This window comes from Saccopteryx leptura, chromosome X (genome assembly GCF_036850995.1).
Source record: "Saccopteryx leptura isolate mSacLep1 chromosome X, mSacLep1_pri_phased_curated, whole genome shotgun sequence".
Lineage (NCBI taxonomy): Eukaryota > Metazoa > Chordata > Mammalia > Chiroptera > Emballonuridae > Saccopteryx > Saccopteryx leptura.
Window position 1 is genome coordinate 46,832,916 of NC_089516.1, and position 13,734 is coordinate 46,846,649.

Consider the following 13,734-nt stretch of genomic DNA (forward strand, 5'->3'; position numbering starts at 1 on the left):
CTAATTGAGGAAGGAAAGACTAGGAGAAAGGCTCCAGGAACACGGACTCTTTCAATGGCAGAGCCTATAAATGCTAATGAGCCTCGACTGCCAATGAGACTAAAGCACAATACATGACATCACCATAGAGACTTATCAACTGCAAACCTCTACCTGAGCATGCCAAAGGGGCAGAACCAAGGGTACAGAGTCACCAACCAGGAAGAGGGAGAGAAAAGAAAAAGCAAGAAGATAACCTCTCAAAATCAAAAATAATCCGCAGACTTTATAACCTATCCCATTTAATTATATTTGTTCGTTCGTTTCTCTTATCTTTATTCTTGATATTTTTTTTTCCTCCTCCAATTTGTTCGATTAACTCTGCTGGTCTTACTCTCTCCTCTCCTTGAACTACATTACCCATAAGTGTTACATCTCTCATTATCTTTTCTTTCCTCTTCCTTTCTCTCTATGAGGGTTGCACTCCAAAACCCTTAACTCTCTCTCTCTCTCTCTCTCTCTCTCTTTCTCTCTCTCCTCTTTTTTATTTTTTCTTCTTTTAGTGGTTCCCTCTTTTTTTCTCTCTCTCTCTTTCTTTTCTCCCTCTATATTAGTTTCTTCCTTTCTCCTTTACATCTCCTCTCATTCAAACCTCAATAATGAACAAATTATCTTATCTGGGACTCAAACTTATGTTTGTGGATTTTGGGGGTTTTTTAGTTCACTTTTTTAACTCACTAGCAGTGCTCCCATCCCTGGCTTTCCATTTTATCTAGTTCTTGTTCCACTAAATACAATAGTAATTTTTTAATTTGTCCCCCCATTTTCCTGTTTCCCTCTTATTCCTCTCATTATAACTCTTAGTCAACCAACACCTAAAAGCAAATCATTTTATTCTTGACCCAAATTTTTTCCTTATTTGCTTTTTGTGGGTCCATACCCCCTTCTTTTTTCTATTTTTTTTGCCCCTTTAATACTTTTCCCCAATTCAGGCCCTCCATTACAGACATTGTTTGTTCTATTTAATACAATATAATTCACAGTTCACCACAAGATTTTCTCAAGAAAGAGGGGAGAGGAGAGGAGAGGAAAAAAGGAGGGGGGGAATAATTTCCTTTTTTTAATTTTAATTTTATTTTATTTTTATTCCATTATTAATTTTTTTAAAAATAACAACTCTTTTCAATTTTTTTTTTCCTTATAGCCATTTTCAGGGACTGTAATGACTTTAAACGTCTTTAAGGCTCGTAACATGGCTTTACTATTACCAGCTTTCTCCAAATTTCTGCAGAAAATTTATTTTTTTAAGTTGTTATTCTTTATTAAATCTCATTAATACTATCAACAAAACCACCCTCAGATGCCATTAAGAAAGAGAAAATCGAATATCATGGATACAAAAGAAAGAGAGGTAACACAGCTAGATGAGGAAAAATCTATGGAGAAAAAATTTAATATATTGGAAACCTTGGAGCTAAATGACAGAGAATTCAAGATAGAAATCCTAAAAATCCTCCGAGATATACAAGAAAATACAGAAAGGCAATTTAGGGAGCTCAGAAAACAACTCAATGAACACAAAGAATATATTTCCAAGGAAATTGAAACTATAAAAACAAATCAAACAGAGATGAAAAACTCAATTCACGAGCTGAAAAATGAGGTAACAAGCTTAGCTAATAGAACAGGCCAGATAGAACAGAGGATTAGTGAAATAGAAGACAAGCAACTTGAGGCACAACAGAGAGAAGAAGAAAGAGACTCAAAAATTAAAAAAAAAATGAGATAGCCCTACAAGAATTATCTGACTCCATCAAAAAAAAAATCGTTTACAAGGTTTATGTCCTCTTGCTGGATTCCATTTTCTATCTTTGTGTACATTTCTTCTTTGTCTTCTACTATTGCCTTTGTTTTAAAATCTATTTTGTCAGATACATATATTGCTACCCCAGATTTTTTCTCCTCTCTATCTGCAAGAAATATCTCCTTCCATCCCTTTACTTTTAGTCTCTGTGTATCTTTTTTTATTAAGTGGGTTTTTTGTAGACAGCATATATATGCATCTTGTTTTCTTATACATTCAGCTGCCTTATGTCTTTTGATTGAAACATTTAATCCATTTACATTTAAAGCAATTATTGATAAATACATATTTATTGGCAGTTTTTCTTTTAAGAATGTTCCTATTTTTTTTCTGTTCCTCCTCCTCCTCTTCCTTCCCCTTCCTCCTCCTCCTTCTCCTCCTCCCCTTCTTCTTCTTCTTCTTCTTCTTCTTCTTCTTCTTCTTCTTCTTCTTCTTCTTCTTCTTCATCTTCTTCTTCTTCTTCCTCTTCTTCTTCCTCTTCTTCCTCTTCTTCCTCCTCTTCAGAAGCCTCTTTAACATTTCTGATAATGTTACTGATTTGCTTTTTTTTTCTAGAGAGCTCTTTATCTTTCTATTTTAAATGATAGCCATGGTGAGTAAAATAGTCTTGGTTGTAGGTCTTTGCTTTTCATCACTTTGAATATTTTATGCCAATACTGTCCAATCTGAAATGCTTCTGTTGAGAAACAGCTGACAATCTTACGAGATCTCCCTTGTAGGAATTTTCCTCTTTTTTTTCCTCTTGCTCTTTTTAAGATTCTCTCTCTGTCTTTACATTTTAACATTTTAATTTTAATGTTTCTTGGATTGGGCCTCTTTGGGTCCATTTTTTTGGGGACTCTCTGTGCCCTGGACTTGTGTTTTTATTTTTGTTGTTATTGGTTTTTACCTTTCCCCAGGTTATGAAAGTTTTCAGTCAAGATTTCTTCAAATAGGTTCTCAATCTTTTGCTATCTGTCTTCTCCTTTAGTACTCCAAAGTTAAGACCTTTACTATTCTCATTCTTGTAATTATTTTTTTCTTGTTGCTTTGATTGGGTGTCTTTTTCTACCTTGTCTTTCAAATCACTGATTTGATCCTCTGTTTCATCCAACTAACTGTTTATTCTTTTAGTGTATTCTTGATGTCAGATATTATTATATTCTTATTTTATGAGTCTTTCTTTTTCATGGTTTCTATGTCCTTTTGCAGGCTTTAGTGTATTTTAAAACCATTACTTTGAGCTGCATATGTGATAAATTGCTTATATTCATTTCATTTAGCTTTTACTCTGGAGATTTCTCCTGCTCTTTTATTTGGAGTCTGTTCTTTTGCTCTTCACTTTGGTTACCTTTCTGTGTTTCTTTCTGTGTATTATGTAGATCTTATATGAATTCCAGTCTTTGTGGCATGGCCTTATTATATAGTGGGTAGCCTTATGTAGTAGATGTCCTGTCAGATCCAGTTGTATTGTCTCTTTGTTCACAGGAGCTGGGTGCTCCAGGAATGTCTTTTGTGTGGGTTATGTGGGCCCTCCAATTGTAAGTGGGTCTTGATTGCTATTGGTCCATTCATATGTGAGATTCACACTCAGACTGCCTGACTGTGAGGCTCAAAACCCACCACAGCATGTGAGCTGCTGTGCAGGTGCTGACCTCACAAAGCAGAATTTACCTCGGTAGCATTTGGTGACTGCTAATATCAACTTTTGGATATGTTGTCTTGTGAAGCTCTTCGGATTTTGCTCTGATGTTATTTGAATCTGCCAATGGTTTTATTGGTTCTGAGTCTCTTGGTAGAGACTCTGGTTTAGGCCAATGTTAGATGTTATCTGTGTCTGGCATTGGCAAACTGTTTGGAGCCATAAGCAATTCACAGTTTGTGGCTGCCTCTGCTGGGCTTGGGTTTGTGCAAGAAGAATCATGCTTCACACCAAGGTTTGCTTTTATCAACATTGGGCCCAGGGGCATGCCAACAAAACTCTCAATACACCCCAAGATCTGCCTCTGCCTGCCTACATCTGTCAGTTGTCTGTTAGGCTCAGTCACTGAAAAAGCCTCTGGTGGAGGTGGGAGGATGTGGTTAGTGGATTTCACATAAAATGGGGTATGCCAGTCAGGCTTCAGGGTAGATGTGGCCCTCAACCCAGAGTACACAATTCAGTAAGACCCAGATTTTGCCCCAAACTCAACATGGCAGAGCCACTAAGAGTCAGGCAAGTGGGGCATACAGAACATAGGTATACTGGATGTTGAAAGGGTGGTTCTATCAGATCTCCCATGAAAAAGAAGTGCCAGTCAAATTTACAAGAAAGTGGGAGGAGTGGCTTCTGCTCCAATGTTGTACAGCTGAGTCACTGATACCTCCTGAGTCTGTCTAAACCTCTACACCACATACAAGGCAGTTGACTCCTCAGCAGGGCCTAAGTTCTGCAGGGAGGAGCAAGTGGGAATTCAGACAGTGGTACATTTGTTTTCCTCCAGGCTACTAGCACATGAAGTGGAGTGCTCCACCCAAGAACAATTGAGTGTTTTAAACAGGAAGGGATATTGTACCTTATCAAATGCCTTTTCTGCATCTATTGATAAGATCATATAATATTTGTTTGTTTTATTGATGTAGTGTATTATGTTGATCAATTTCCACATGTTGAACCATCCTTTTGCTCCAGGTATGAATGCCACTTGATAGTGATGTATTCTTTTTTTAATGTGTTGTTATATTTAATTTCCTAGTATTTTTTTTTTAGAATTTTTGCATTTGTATTCATTAGAGATATTGGTCTGTAGTTTTCTTTTTTTGACTTGTCCTTGTCAGGTTTTGATATGAGGGATATGTTGCATTCATTAAATGTGTTGGGGAATATTGCCTGTTGTATTTTTTGGAAGACTTTGAGAAGGATAGGTACCAAATCTTCCTTGAATATTTGGTAGAATTCACTAGTGTAGCCATCTGGTTCTGGACTTTTGGTTTTTGGGAGGTTTTTAGAGTTATTTCTATTTCCTCCCTGCTTATAGGTCTATTAAGTTTTTCTACTTTTTTATGACTCAGTACAGAGAGATTGTATAATTCTAGAAATTTATCCATTTCCTCTAGTTGTTGAATTGGTAGCACATAATCTTTCAAAATATTATATAATAATCTTTTGTATATCTTGATTTCTATGGTGATTTCTCCTCTTTTTTTTCAGATTTTTTATGAGTCATTCCTCTTTTTTCTTTAGTGAGTCTAGCCTGTGATTTGTTGATTTCATTGATTTTTTCAAAAAGCCAACTCTTTGTTTTATTTATTTTTTCTATAGTTTTTTTGTTCTCTATTTCATATAGTTCTGCTCTAAATTTTACTATTTCTTTTCTTCTGCTGACTTTGAGTTGCCTTTGTTTTTCTTCTCCTAGCTGCTTAAGGTGTGCTATTAGGTTGTTTACTTGGGACCTCTCTTGTTTCTTGATATAAGCCTGCAATGATATAAACTTCCCTATTAATACTGCTTTTGCTGTGTCTTGGAAACCTTGATATGTTGTGTTATCATTTTTATGTTAGTATATATCTTTTGACCCCTTCTTTTATTTCTTCTTTGCCCTATTATTTTAGAAGTATGTTGTTTAATTTCTACATTTCTGTGTGTTTCATTACTCCTGTTTTACAATTGAATTCTAATTTCAATGCTTTATGATTAGAAAATATGTTTGGTACAATTTCAATCTTTGTGGATATGTTGATTTTCGTTTTGTGGCCCAATATATGGTCTATCTTTAAGAACTTTCCCCACACTCTGGAGAAGAATGTATACTCTGATATTTTGAGATGAACTGTCCTATTAATGTCTTTTATGTCCATTTAGTCCACAGCAGGGGTCGGAAACCTATGGCTCACGAGCCAGATGTGGCTCTTTTGATGGCTGCATCAGGCTTGCAGATAAATCTTAAATAAAAAATTAATAATGTTAAAAATATAAAACATTCTCATGTATTACAATCCATTCATTTCCTACCACTCATGCTCATGGTTGTGGGTGGCTGGAGCCAATCACAGCTGTCCTCCGGGACAACACCAATTTTTTATTGGATAATGCATAACGTACACGGGTCGTTGTATTGCTCTCATGGAATTACATTTTAAAATATGTGGCATTCATGGCTCTCTCAGCCAAAAAGTTTCCTGATCCCTGGTTTGATTTTTTGTATGGATGATCTATCTAAAGCAGACAATTGTGTGTTGAAATCTCCAAATATGATTCTGTTTTTGTCTGCTTCTATTTTTAGATCAGTTAGTAGATGTCATATATGTTGCTGCTCCCTGGTTCAGTGCATATATATTAGGAAGGGCTATATATTATGAAATGTCCATCTTTGTCTCTGGTTACATTTGTTGTCTTGAAGTCAGCATTGTCAGACATGAGTATAGCTACACCTGTTTTTCTTTGGGTATTATTTGCTTGGAGAATTGTTTTCCAACCTTTCACTTTGAGTCTACTTTTGTCCTTGAAGAATAGACGTGTCTTCTGAAGACACCATATGGTTGGGTTTTGCTTTTTGATCCAATCTGCTACCATGTGTCTCTTTATTGGTGAGTTTAATCAACTTACAATTAAGGTAATTATTGACACTTAAAGATTTCTTATAGTCATTATATATATATATATTTTTTTCTCTCTCCTGGTAGCTCTGGGTCTTGTTTGGTTCTTCTCTTTTTTTTTTTTCTATAAGTTGTTTTTGTTTGGTGGTATTCCATACTTCTTTCCTCTGTTTCTTCTTTTTTTAAGCTGTTTGTTTCATAATGGCTTTTTTTGTGGGTGGCTACCATTAGGTTAAGAAAAAAATGTTCATATATACAAAAGTTCTTTGTCTTATGAGTGCTTCTGTACTCCATCTCTTTTGCTACTTCTGATCCTTATCCTCTCCCCTTTTATGTTATTGTTGTCACAGAATATACTTGTTTTTATTGTGACCTTATTGAAGCTTTTATTTGTAGTTTTGATTTGTTTCTTGAATTCAAGGCCCTAACTCTTTCCATAAGCTTGAAAAATTCTCATTAATTATTGACTAGGTTGACTAGGTTCTCCATTCCCTTCTCCCTCTCTTCTTATTTGGATATACCAATTATTCTTATATTACTCTTTCTGATTGATTTAGATAATTCTTGTAGAGTTCCATCATTTCTTTTTTAATTCATGAGTCTCTATCCTCTACTCTATGTAGCATCTCTAGTGCCCGTCCTTGAAGTCACTGATTCTTTCCATTATCTCACTTGTTCTACTAGCTAAACTTGCTGCCTCAGTCTTCAGTTCATGTATTGAGTTCTTCATTCTTTTTTTAGTTTCAATCTCCTTGGTGCAGTATTTATTTTGTTTATTAATTTGTTTTCTGAGCTCATTGAGTTGCTTATTGGTGTTTTCTTGCATTTCATTGAGTATTTTCAGGAATTCAATATCACTTAACTCCAAGATTTCCATGTGATTGAGATTTTTTCCTGGATATTTTTAATTTTCTTTCTGAACTATGTCTTTGTCTTGTGTAGACATGGTATTCCATTTATTCTTCCTTGATGGCATTTGAGAGTGGTATTGTTAAGAATCTTAACCATAAATAAATAAATAAATCTATAAATACAATAAAAAGTATAAAAATTTATAAATTATGACCAGAAGAAAAAATAACACAAAAGGATGATTAAAAAAGTCAAAAAATTCAGAAGCAAAATACCCATCAAAATATAAGATTAAAAATATAAAAATTGAATAAAATAAAATTGAAAGGAGAAAAAAATTATAAGAAAAATAAAAGAAAAATGAAAATCAGGAAAAAGAAAATATAAACTTGGGTTTTGAGAGATTTCTTCCTATAGGTGTCACTTTATTACAAGTTTTAGCTATGTGAAGTTGCTGGGATGTCCTCTGCTGAGATTTTGCTGTTGCAATGATGTAGGCAGGGCTGCAGATGCATTAATGAGTGAAGTATGTTATGAGGGCTTTGCAGCTTCTGGTTTTTAGCTTTATGGCTTCTGCAATGGCAATCTCAGGCCTCTGGACATTCCTGCCCATGTCTCAACAAACCCAGGAGCCAGATACAGACCACCTCTGTTCTTTAGGAGAAAGAGTGGTTCTGAAGAGCTACCTGCAATGTTTGTCTCTGCCATTCTTCATATCATGAGGTGAGGGAGGCAGGATCTGGGAGGCTGGGGACTGCACTTTAGTTTTCTCTGTCTCTGACAAGTACAGGCTTCAGGCAGACTGCAAGAATTCTGGCCATGACCCCACGTTCTGGCCGCTTTGGTTCATCTCCCCTATAGCCCTCTATCTCACCTCTCCTCCCAGCAGAAGGAGACCCAGTAACTCCAGGTTTCCCTCTCTGTGCCCTTCAGACAAAATCTAAACTGCCTGAGCTTCCCTCCTCCCAGTAGGCCATTAAGAAATAAAAACAAAACAGTCACACTCCTTGTTTGTCTCCTCCCTAGAGCCAACCGCAAATGCATTTTATCTTTGGCCCTTCTTTTCGACCCATTCTACCTTTATTCTATCCATTGTGTGAATTTTTTTAGTCATGTCTATGAGCTTAGCTGGGGTTCCTTTGCTGCATTGTAATTGTTTGATTTGTTGAAATTTTAAGGGGAGAAATCAGGAGTATCTCTCATGCCACAATTATTCTTCATAAATTCTTCATTGTAACCCATGATCTTAAGAAGACGATGGTCTCAGAAAATAGATTTATCCTGGGATATCTGATTATTTTAGCTAGATGTAAATAATTTGGGGTCCTGTTTTCCCATTTCTTCTTCTTTGTTCACAGTTTTGGTTCCCATTTCTTCTGTTCATATAAGATCACGTGTTCCTCAAATACTTCATCATGTACTATGTTGCAATTTTATTTTTATTATAATGAGAAGGTTTATTTATGATCTTTATTCCTGTCCTAAAGACAGGTACCCATACTGGGACAATCTGAAGAAAAATAGTCTATCAAAACCAACAATCTCTCAAGGGCATGATAAAGTCTTTGCTAATCTCAAATTCTGGAAATCATTTTCTCCAAAAATCTTAGATCTCAAAGTTCTGCTATTAGCTAGAAAGGTCTTTCTTCATGCTGTTTTCTGTACTCAGTGGAACTCACATGACACTGGCTTTTCCAATCCGTATTTAGGCACACCTGATTCAATTTGATAACATGACGTGTTAGTAGACAGTTATAAGAAAAAAGCTATAATTGTTTTGATGACAATAATTGAGGCTAACTGTGAAAATTTCTAGGATATTACATTCCTATTGATGAAGCATGAATAATCCATCACTTGTGTATTTTAAGAGTTCTGTGCAGCTTATTTTTTCTCACATCTGCCCCTCCTCCTTCACTGGTTCTCAAGTCTCTTAATAACATTAGCTACTGTCACCTTCTGCTTTCCTCAGCACTATTTAATGTGAGCTGGAAGACTTCCACCCCAGCCTTGCTACATTCCCATCCATAGAGCAATGAGAACCTCTGCCACCAACAACTGAGTCAAGAGTTACTGGTGCAACCATCTGATTGTCTCCAGCTACAGAACTGAGCTTTCCCAGTACTTTTGGCTTTTACCCAACCCATTTGGACTAGGTACGCTAGAGCTCTGCCAGCATAGGGACAAGTCTCTAGACCAAGTAATTCTCTCCTCTTCCAAGTAACACACACAAACACACAAGCTATCACGAGAGACTTGTGTTGTTTTCTTTAGTTTACTCTCTCATGAAACTGGATTTTATGCAAAATTGATCAATTCACTGAAAAGTTGAGAGGGCTCAGAGACCTTGTGAGAATTTAAACCAAAATCCTTCATTATAACCCATGATCCTAGAAAGATGATGGTCCTAGAAAATAGATTAAGTTCACTGAAAAAAAGCCATTCTGAACAACACGTAGTGGGAACAAAGAAAGGAGTAAATTGGTCTTGCAAATAAGATTCTGCTAATAAATGTGAAACAACTAAAAAGATGAAAGAAGAAAGGAACTAACTAATTAGAAAGCACTAAGTTTACAATAAAAATACAATAAAGAACAATACTACCACTAATATAAAACCACAAGATAATAATTCATGAGTTCATACTGATTAATGTACTCCAGAGTTCAGACTGCTGAAATAGAAATAAATTATTTTCCAAAGTGAATAAATGGGACTCTTCCTTCTCAAATTTATTTTTCACATTGAAAAAAGCCACATTAAGTCAGAAAATACAAAGAAAGTGACTTCTTTACTTCACTCTTCCTTCCCAAAATAGATATTAATCTGCAGCTGACTAAAGCAGGAAGTTGTAGAAAGCAGCAGATGTTATGGTGAATATTCCATTCTGCTCACTGCTCAGGCCCCAGCTGAAAGTTTATACAATTAAAGAATCAAGGTGTCCAAATTGACCAGGAAAAGATAGACTCTAAAAGGTGAAAGCTTCTTGTCTTCAATAAGAGCAGGAAACTTATACAGTAAGCAGAACCCAACCAACACCTCATCAAACTAGAAAAATCCCACCATAATATTTAACTCTGCTATTGAAATGAAAATTTCTGACTCACTCCAAAACCATATAAACTGTCACATCAATTGCCAGTCAAAGCAGACATTGCCTCCTTTGGATTCTGAATTTATATTGTCCAACCTTCAGCCAAAGGCTTCCTAGAGAGCTCATTAGTTGGCTTTAGGAGATTTTTTTTTTAACATTGTAAATGAAATTCTGAGTTCATGTGCATTTTTCTGCAAAGAGGTCCAAAAGTCCCAGAAGGTTTTTAAAGATTACCCTGAACCTCAAAAAGGTAAAGACAATTAGACTAACTTTAATGATACTCCATGATGCTTCTGTTAGCATAATTTCAAGGGAAAATGAGCCATAAACTTAAATTTCAACTTAAGCAAGTTCTAAACTCCAGCTTCAGAAAGAATTTTCATGATATCTATACATCTAGAACCAGAATGATGACTTCTCTGGACTACATCATTCTTTTTTCTAAGGCTACAAAGTGAAATGAACACTTGCACAACCTGTATCCTACCAAATATGCTCCCAACACCCTCACCACTGTGACCTTTTATTTCCCAGAACCCCCTGACTCCAGTTTCACTGGGAGAAATGGGATGACTGAATAAAGAAAAAAATTGATAGGATGCCTGTTAGGGTTTGGAGGAAGAAATAGAGCTGAAAGCAAAACAAACAAACAAAAAACACAACGCTGGGTGGAAAGGAAGACATGGAAAGGGGGAAGAAGATGAACAAGAAAAAAATAGAGAAGAAACATTGAGAAGAAAAAAATATGGGTCTGGGGGATAAAAACTAACATGAGGTATGAAAAGAAGATAGAGGGAAGAGAGACAAATGTTTTAACGAAGAGAATAAAAGTTCTTATCAAGATGGGGAAAAGATAAAGAGAGTTATTTGGGGAAAGGAAGGAAAAAAATGAAAGAATGTGAGAAATAAAAAAAAACAAAGGGATAACGATATTTTAAAATTGTACAAAACACTACTAAGTGTAATTAACAAGTATGAATATCATTAGTCTGTGTTATATATAATATGACAGACCCCATGTCTCTTTGTTAATAGCCAAGTTTAACAAGCTTACACAGCTGGTCCAGAAAAACTATGATGCACAACCCCTTGTGTGTCCCATGGTCCACTTTTAGAAAAGAGAGAGGGGCAGGGAGTGAGGGGGCTGTTAGGAAGATCACTTCCATCTAGCTGAAAGTTTTCCCAATGGCAGTTCCATGGATCTTTTTTAAGCCATTAGATGGTGTACAAGAAGACTGAAGAATCCATCAAAAATACTGCATAGCTTGAGCTGTTATCCAGGAATCCACATTCTTAACTGCTCACTAGGTTCATGTGAGCTCCACCATAATAGTAACTAGTGTCCTGCACCTCCCGGACCAAAACAGGAAGGAGCAACAATATCAAATTCCTGTACGGTAAGGAAAGTATGTAGAGTTAGAACAAGAAATAGCTTTGCAACCATTTGAAATAACCCATGTGTTACCCCAATAAGTGCATGGGCCATTGTGGGTTGATTCAGGAGTGGGGCATTTTTCTGTTGCACTATGCTTTTATGTGTATCATATGTCTACTTTGTAAATGACACCTCCATGAACATGATGCTTTGTTCAGTACATAACCTGAATGCTTACAGATGGATGCTCTGACAGTAACCATTAGTAAATACTTTATTTGTAATCACAAGCACCAAGCACTTTAATACATAATCTCTAACCCTCAAGAGACTAGAACAACTATTATGGGGTTAAAAAGTTGGCCTAAATTCACATAGCTAGAAAGAGGCAAAGAGAAAAATAATCCCAAACAAGGCAGATGCCAAGACCCTAACTCTTTTCCCTCTCCCTACACCGTGCTGCCTTCCTTTCTAGGGCAGATTGACCTACTGAGAAGACAATCTCATTTATTTGTGTATTGCAGTAACCTCTTGGTTGAGGCTCCCTTTGTGTTTCAGAATAAGAGCTTATCAGGGCTCCAAGCACAATATCAAATTTCCAAGTTGTTTTTCCTCCACTTAAGATGGGCTTAAGAAGAGCAAAATGTATACTGTGTTAGCAAAACATAAATTTATTTATACAAATAAAATTATTTTATCCTACTGATTTAGCCCTTTAATCCTAGAAGCTGATGGAGCCCAAGTCTGAGAATCACCACACAAGCTTTCCCCTAAGGAATGATTGGCCCCGTGAAAGCTTTGAGAGCTGGGGAACACAGATTTTCCCCACTTTCTGGGTTTTCTTCTTTTTTTTTTTTTGCATAGAATTTCAGCTAACCTAGCCATGCCTAGATGGCTCAGTTGGTTGGAACATTGTCCTGATATGCTAAGGTTGTGGGTTTTATTCCCAGTCAGGGCATATACAGGAACGGGTCAACATTTCTGCCCCTCTCTCTATATGCTTCTCTCCCTAAGAAGGTAATAAATAATTTTTTTAAAAAAGAAAAAAACTAATTACAGCTAGCTTTAAACAGCAGCTCTAATTTTGCTTGTACCTGGCAAAGTTACAAAATCAGTGACTTTGCTTCAAAACTTAATGGTTCAAGGGCTCCATCTTGAGGCATGTTCTATTTCTCTCAGTGTTTCTGAATTTGGGAAGAGATGTGAAGCATGACTAGAAATTTTACTGCATAGCATGACGACTTCTATTTACTAAATGCTTTCTTCAGCAAAAATTCAGGCTATTGAAAAATAACATGGTCTTGAGCAGATATAATAAACTCTTTTTTCAAATCATGGCTCCTCTTACAAATATATGTATCTTTTAACAATAATCAAAGTATGAAAGCCATTTTTTGTTTGTGTTTACAATAAGTTGTCATCCCCAGTTGTTAGAAACAACTCATACAAGCCACACAATTAGAATTGCTGGGTTCCACTGGAAAGTGCAGGTTAAATCACCAAACAGCTCTGAGAGCTGAGACCACATTTAAAATCCTCTGAGACCCTTTAAAAGATCTTAATTCCAAGCGATCAATCAGAAACTTGGACCGTGATTCAGCTTCCCAGATATAGGTGGGCATACTTTATGGCAGAAAGCCCCTGGACCAACTAACTGCCCTACTTAACCTTTCAAACTCATTAACAAAGCCTTTTACCTACCAGCCAAGTGCTCTTCCTGGACCTCAAGGCAGAGCAAGTGTAAATCCCATCCAAGAAACCTTTTTCCACTGAGAAATATTCTGGGTCTTTTCAGTTGTATGAGGGTTTCAGCAGACCCCTGAACATACCATGCATCTTCACACTTCTATGCCTTTCTCTATGTTGTTTCTTCTGTATGAATTATCACCACCACACCGCTTTGCCATTGCTATCAACATTACAGTTTGCTTGTTGAATTCCTACCCAATCTTTCAAAGCATATAATTCAAAAATTCTCTCTTACTAGAATGTGAGCACCTTCAAATATCATCTTAT

General features: G+C 36.2%; 1 non-coding gene across 1 annotated transcript; it reads right to left on the reverse strand.

Annotated features, from left to right (window-relative positions):
- Positions 1-1,175: 1,175 nt before the first annotated feature.
- LOC136386655 (small nucleolar RNA SNORA33) lies at positions 1,176-1,300 on the reverse strand. The gene has a single exon (XR_010748012.1). It is a non-coding gene; the product is annotated as a small nucleolar RNA SNORA33 (small nucleolar RNA).
- Positions 1,301-13,734: the final 12,434 nt, after the last annotated feature.